The sequence below is a fragment of the Pinus tabuliformis genome, chromosome 4_1 (assembly GCF_031772625.1).
Source record: "Pinus tabuliformis cultivar Carrire ecotype Pingquan chromosome 4_1, CPIR1, whole genome shotgun sequence".
In the NCBI taxonomy this organism is placed as follows: Eukaryota; Viridiplantae; Streptophyta; class Pinopsida; order Pinales; family Pinaceae; genus Pinus; species Pinus tabuliformis.
In genome coordinates, this window is record NC_142303.1 from 165985699 (window position 1) to 165993026 (window position 7328).

The window sequence follows — 7328 nt, forward strand, 5'->3', positions numbered from 1 at the left end:
GATTTTTATTTTTCTCTTATTTTCATTTTTCTTTTTCTTTTTTTTCTACCCTACCCTACTTGAAAAACAAAATCATTTTTAAGTATAAGAATACTTCCAATGGAGCCATGTGCACATCGAGATTAAAGACAAAATTATGTGGAGGCTTGAAATGCATGCTTTGGCAGGGATCCGGATTTCAGAGACCAAATGATCTAACTTTGAAGGGATCAAGCATAGCTGAGGAAGAGAGTACTGCTGCAACTTAGTGACCGTCTGAAACCATATCTCAATATAGCTCTGATATCCTTGGTCCTTTTGCTGATCTGGATCGTGTTTCATGTCACCTTCTACCATGACCTTTTCATCTTCCTCTTTTTGTTGATTTTTCTCTTGAATACATGGAAGATTTGATGGTAACCATGAGGGAACTCTCTCGATCTCTGATTTTGATGCCTTCTCTTCATCAAGTGTAGCCCATGGTTCTTTGATCTTTTCTTTTGAATCTTCTTTTGTTGGATGTGGTCCTTCAATGCTTTCAATATAGTCTCTTTTTTGCAATACTCTTCCTCAGCTATGGCAAATATCATTGAGCTCAAGAGGAGTCGTTTAGACATGTTGTGCCTGAGCTTTGCAATTGGGCTGAGCTATTCCAATGTGCGGGTTTGGAAATGGTGGTACGGGGAGTTAAGTGGGGGTGTATATTTGAGATGGATGTGGACGGGGTTGTGGTTGGGCAAGTGGTGGAGTCAAAGGAGTGGGAGGAGAGTTGTACTGGGGCTTCCACTCCTGATGAGGTGCATTCCACTAAGGCTGTGGCTGAGCATAGGGTTGAAATGGATGAGCAGCTAGTTGAGCATGATATTGAGGAGGATATGACCAAGGAGGGGGTGTGGACCAGGAAGGATGAGTAGGGGGACCCCAAGAAGGCATGGAAGTGGTTTGATAGGGGTCGTAATAGGTCTGGGATGTCCCTTGCATTCCCTGCTGGTAAGGTATGGGTCCATGTGGCCTCCTTTGGTTCATATAATAGAGTGGTTCAGTGGCTCCTTTAGCCCTCTGATACGCAGCTTTAATTCCAGGCAAGGAAGGGCATTGATTCGTAGGATGGCCTCATTCATAGACAAAACAAACTTCTATGGAGTGCAATGGACATTCGTTCCTAGGATGCTTTCTAGTGCACTTGGGACAAAAGATGGCCAAAGCCCTCTTGGCTTCCTCTTGTTTCCTTTGGATCCGCAAGGTTTCCAGGTGCATGGCAAGAAACTGCCTCACCTCGCTCTTGAAATCTTCCATCTAATTTGAAAATTCATTTTTGGATAAGGTACTGCTCCTAACATTTTTGTTTGTAGCCATTTGCTCCAGAGGAATGTTTCCTTCTTCTTCTCCCCTAGAGGTTCTTCAAAATATGTCTTGTTGTCCACCTAGGAGTTCTTCTTAACTCACAGCCATCGAAGAAGGGAGAAGGTTGGTTGTGTGAAGCAGTAGGGGGTTTTTGTGCAAACATTTTTCTGACTTATCTCTACTCCTACAAGGCATGAAAGGAAATCTTTTCGGTTGATTTTTGCTTCTTTTTTTTTTGCTTGTACATGAAAAAACTAAAAGAGATTGAACTGCAACTAACTATCTTGCTGAAATGAAAATGCGGAATTGAAATGAAAGCAGGAAAGGACTAATCTATTTTGCTGAAATGAAATTGTAGGAATGAAATGCTAGGCTACGCCGTAGAATTGAAATTGCGGAATTGAAATGCTAATCTACGCTTGCAAAAATGATATTGTGGAATTGAAATGTTAACCTATGGAGCAGGAAATTTCTAATCTACTTTTGCAGAAATGAAATTGCAAAATGGAAACGAAACAATCTACTATACGCTTGTTGAAATAAACTACTTAGCAGAAGGTTGTAGTAGAAAATAGAAGAAAAGCAGCAATCACTAATACTCTGACACTTCCCCGGCAATGGTGCCAAAAGGATGGTGGGCTCCAGTATTGCAGCAATAATGCTGCAACTCCTGGGGCTCCCTTCTTTACTTCTATCAACCCAGTAGTTCGTAACAAACTTGGAAGCGACGGTGCTATGTGCACAAGTACTAGCTCTTGCCACGGCTATCACTTGATCAGCTGGCACAAGCCCACTAGGAGCTTAAGCCAAATTATATGAGCTCTTAGAAGAAGCTTTTAAATATGATGGATGAAAGCTAACTCAATGGACGCTAATATACTTGCAAAAAGAAGCAGAAAGCTGAAAGGAAATGCAAACCCTAGCAAACCCTAGTTTTACCGACTAACCCTACTGGTGCAAGTAAAAGGATGAAAGCTACAGAAATGGATTCCATTGACTTCTAGAAAGGTAAAATGCATGTGACTAAGCTACTTCTGAAGAGAAATATGAAGAAAACATCTTTTTTCATTTTTGAGTAATTTCGCAGAGTTATTATGCATGTGCTTTGACTATTTTTTCTGTGCAGAGGTTGATTGGCGAAAGGAAATGCTTGCAGGAGGTTGGGAAGGTGAGAAGAGGGCCTAAGGGGTCCCTAGCACCCTTCCAAAGAGTTTCATAGTGATCAGATCTCAAGAAACCGCTTTTGTGAGCTTCTACAGGAAGTCTGCGGGGGTTCTACAGGATGTACTGTAGCTTCTACAAGATGTTTCTATAGGAAGAGCTGAGAGAGGAATTTTGAGGGTTTATGGAGGAAAAACCGGTGGGAAAGTGGAAATGGAGGTTGGATGAGGCTGTGAAGAGGTCTAAGACTTGGTGCGTGAGGCTGAGGAGTGATTAAGGCGATTGGGTTTGTTCGAAGATAGGAGAAGTAATGTTGCACAAGACTGTAGGGCTTAGGGCAAAGTGAGAAAATGTGGCGGATGAAAGGCAAGAATTTGTGTTAGAGGAAAAAGTAGGTTGCATTTATGGGATAAGAGGAGGAGAGGAGGTACCACAGGTGCTCTACACGTTATTTTCCAAGACTAACCAACAAAGACTAAGAAAACCAAAGATCTAACTACTTTAACCTAATTCTACCTAGAAACCATAAGCATGATGAACAGAAGTTTAGTGGCAGAAAATCATGTAAATCAACTGTGGAAACCAAGCAAGAATGGATCTAAGCATGTAATCACAACTGGTACTAACTTTTGCAACTAAGAATCTAACACTAGAAATTGCATGAAGAAGCAAGAACAATGTTTTTATGGCAGCAAGGACACCTTGGTCTCAGCTCATGGTCCCAAGGAGGGAGAGGTGAGATAAAGGGTTGCTTGATGGCATTTTTTGAAGATATTTTCCCTTACCAAACTGTCAAATCAACCTGAAGCATGAAAAGTTATTTCTGTCATCAAAAGCAACCTAAATAATAAAGCAATATGTTAATATAAATAACAGAAATTATTCTAAGAATGCAGAAAAGACACAAAGGAGGTACTGGGCACTTGCGTTGGGCCCAACCCAAAGAGCTACAACCACCTAAGAGAGATTAGAGCTGGTGCAAAGCTGGATTCATTTTTATTGAGCAAGAAATGATAGTTACATCCCAAAAACTATCTACAAGAAAAAGCTTGTAAATGTGCTGAAATGCAGAGCTAACCTACTGACTAAAATCGAACTCACAAAATGACTAACTGACTAAAATCGAATACAAACTAGCTAACTGAAATGAGCCCTAAGCCCTCTTATTTATACAAATTGAGGACCCCAATAGTCCTCCTAAACTTTAGGGACTCGGCTGCCAAAACTTGCAGTTAACAGCAACTTTACTAGCCCTTGCTCGGCTGCCCTTGTGATAATCGATGTGGTGGCCCTTGAACTCCGAGCTGCTGGTGGAGAATTTGAGGTAAGGGCTCATAAATGAAGGGGAAACCTTCATACAAATCCTCTCCATGAATTTGGCTGCCAAGTGCTCATTTAAACCTTTGATTTTGTCTCAAAATTGACTAAAAATCTGCATAAAGCACACATTAGACTTGTTAGCATAATGACTAACCCAATTCACTCTATTAGCATAAATATAATCAAACACATGCAATAAACTAATGAGAATGGTGGATTAAATCAAATTAGGAGGCTGAATGAGCCCATATAATTACTCATTTCCAAGGCTCATCATCACCCCCCTACTGAAAGTGTTGCTCATCCTTTGAGCAACTAATCTATCTCTTCATCTTTGATTGCTTTGAATACCTCTCTCACATCCCAGGCTTCTGAGGTGATGTCCTCTTCTTGGTCATGAAACCATGCTTTTCTCTCTAATTCCTCCCACTGCCTGTGCTCCTTTTCCTGTAGCAGTCTTGTTAGTGCCTCAACCTCAGCCTGCAGCTTGTCCTCTCTTTGATGTTCATCAGATGTTTCCTTGTCTGCTGGAGGCCCTTCTTGCTGTTGTTGTTCTCCCAAAATGGAGGGCCTATCTTTGTTATGACTTCCCTATAGCTGTAACTGCTATTTCAACAGCTCATTCTCCTCCTGTACTCTGGTCCTTTGACTTTTTTCCACATGCCTCACCATGGCCAATCCTAACCCTTTCTTTTTCTAGTGCAAAGAAGAGTGGTACCGCAATTTTCTAAAGAACTATCTTCCCAGCTTCTAACAGGTTGTAGTAAGAACCCAAGCTAGGCTGAGGGCTTGGTTCCACTATCTTCTTAGCCTTTTCTTCTTCCTGTAATGGTTTAGCTGTCTTCTCCTCCATTTTCTCTGTCTCTTTCAGCTTAGCCAGAGTTTCCTGTAGAACCATCTCAGCTTCCTGTAGAACTGTCTTTGAGTTCATCCTTTCAATCCTTTCTCTCCAGGTGGATGTTTCCGGGCCCTCTCATTCATAGGTGATTGATAAATTTGGGGGAGACTCCTCCTTTTGTTTAGTTGTGGCGTCCTCAATGATAATTGGCTCTTTTGAGTGTGGTTGGGGTCTGCCCACTTTTATCCATGTGCTCCTTATTACTTTAAAGTACATGGATGTTTCCCTTTTTCACCTCCCTTTTCGTTTTGGAGATGTGCTTAGGGTAGCAAGCACAGTTGCTGCCTCCCTAGCCAATATCTCGGGTGATTTCTCCTCTTGCTGCTCTTTTTCCTCACTTCCTGTAGAAATCCCTGTGCCTGTTTCTACCTGTTTTGCTGACTTTGTTTTCTCCTTTTTTTTCTGTGTGGTTGCTTTGGCTGTGACACTCTTCAATTGGAATTTTTCAGCCCTCTCGTCTTTACTCTACAATCATTTTTCCCTGGGTGTTTTTGCCGTAGTTCCTCCCACTGTTTTGGGCTTAGCAATTTGGCCCTTTCCCTCTTTCTCTTTCTGTCCTGCTTGTGCTTGTTTTTCCTATGTTTCTTTACCACCTTCAGCTTCTTGAGGGAGGTCACTTTAGTGTGTTCCCCTTCTTCACTGCTGGATGAGGTGAGATCCTCAGCCAGCATTCTAATATCGTCATGTCTGGACATGTTTCGGAAAATTTCCCATGATATGGGGGCAGTGTAGGTGTGCAGGGCATTTTCTACTAATAATTTGATGAGCCCATGATGGTCCATCTGGTCTGGAATCCCTTCATTCATTTTTGTCCCACATTCAACCAATGACTGAAGAAGAAAATAGGGAATGCTTAGTTTCATTTTTGGAGGTAAATCAATTCCATGTCTAAGTTCACACAACAACCTAAAATGATAACCATAGATAATGTTGAATCTTCCTTCACAGGTAATGTATTTCGTGATTTGGAAATTGACTTCCCTCCAAAGTGGAGGCAAGCTAGCTCTCCTCACTCCATTTTTTTCCTCTACAGGATGTTCCTCAGGCAGAAAGAATGCTTTCTTAGCAACTTGGCCCAATGTCCTCTCTTCTTTGCTCCAAGATATTGCTGGCATGGTGAGAGTGCTCCCTTTTTTATGCTTTGGTTAGAAAAGGAAATGATGTTTATGGTTTCCCCCTGGACTCAAGGAAGAATTCCTTGGCTATTTAATATCAATGAGCAACAATTCCCTGGTTTCAAGACTACTTTGACTCAGCTCTCAACTATCTGGTTATGAAAGGAAGAGTTTTGCTTCTATAGACAGAGGACAGAGACCAAGTTTTCTTCTCAAGAAACATTCAGATATGCAAATTTTAAAATTTTCATCCACAGGCTGGCTCTCAAATATGCATATGCCTTCCTTATAAGAGAATTTTAGAAACAAGAGACGTGGAGAAGAATTTTGATGCAGAAAAACTGGGACACTCAGTGCAATACACAGGCACACATTTGACTCCCAATAAACAGGCAAATTTTCATTGATTTTCCAATCTGATGCCATGTTTAATTCACCACCTTGCACAAACAAACCATGCACAGAGGAGTTTTTTTTGAGCCTACCTCATCTGGAGCTCCAAATTCAACGAAAATTCTGGGTTTTCCTTCTGCAGAGCTGTTCTCTGCCTTTCCTGTAGACACCTTCCTATAGACGGCTCTCGTTTCCTGTAGAACGAAGCAATGCTCCCTGTAGAATGCCGATAAGTAGGAGGGTTTTGAAAAATGACCGAGAAAGATTGGTTTGCTGCTATGGAGGTGGTATGGAGCTTGTTATAGCTGTAAGGATGATGATAAACTAGAAACAACGAAGGTGAGAGTTCGATTGGTTGTTTATGGAGACTTCCATTGATGGAGGGTGAGCTGGCCAAGTGCACGTTGGCCCCATGCAGACCGTTTAAACAACCACCACTAATCATGTCCATCATGTTCATCAGACTGTTTGTTCTCTGCCTGTAATCACGTCCATCAATCATGCTGGAGTTTTACTACATGTTTTCAATTTTCTTCCTGAGATGGCTGAGCACACGTGTCGTATTCACCCACTGAGCACTGTTTGAACTGGATGAGGGTGGCCAGTTAGCTGGCTACCGATTTTTTTAATCACAACCATCTCATTGTTCACGCAGTTCTCAAATTACATTCATGCAACAGAGGAATGAGTTTAGTCATGTACCTGGAAGTCAAATGCATTTGCTGTGAGGTTTTGTGGCCTTTCCTTCTGCTGCATGCCTTTGTTTCTGTGGTTGCATGCTAGCTTGGTTGCTGATTCATGGCGATTTTTCTTGTGCAGGTATCCTCTGGCTGGACCTACACTACAGGAGCCTGCTTCAATGTTCACATTTGCACCCTTAGGCTGTTGATGCTGATTTTTTACAGGACAACAACTTCTTTTCTCCATTGCTCCCCAAAGATAGATCGGATTGACCTGAAACTTTCCGAGCATGCTTCTATCATTGTTATGCACCTCCCATAGCAAAATTGTGGTCAATGGATGCACGGATATTGAGAAAAACTGAAAATGGTTGAAGATTACAGAGGTCAATTTCTCGGAAACCGTGCATCGGAATCAGCTGAAACTGCTTGGGTAGG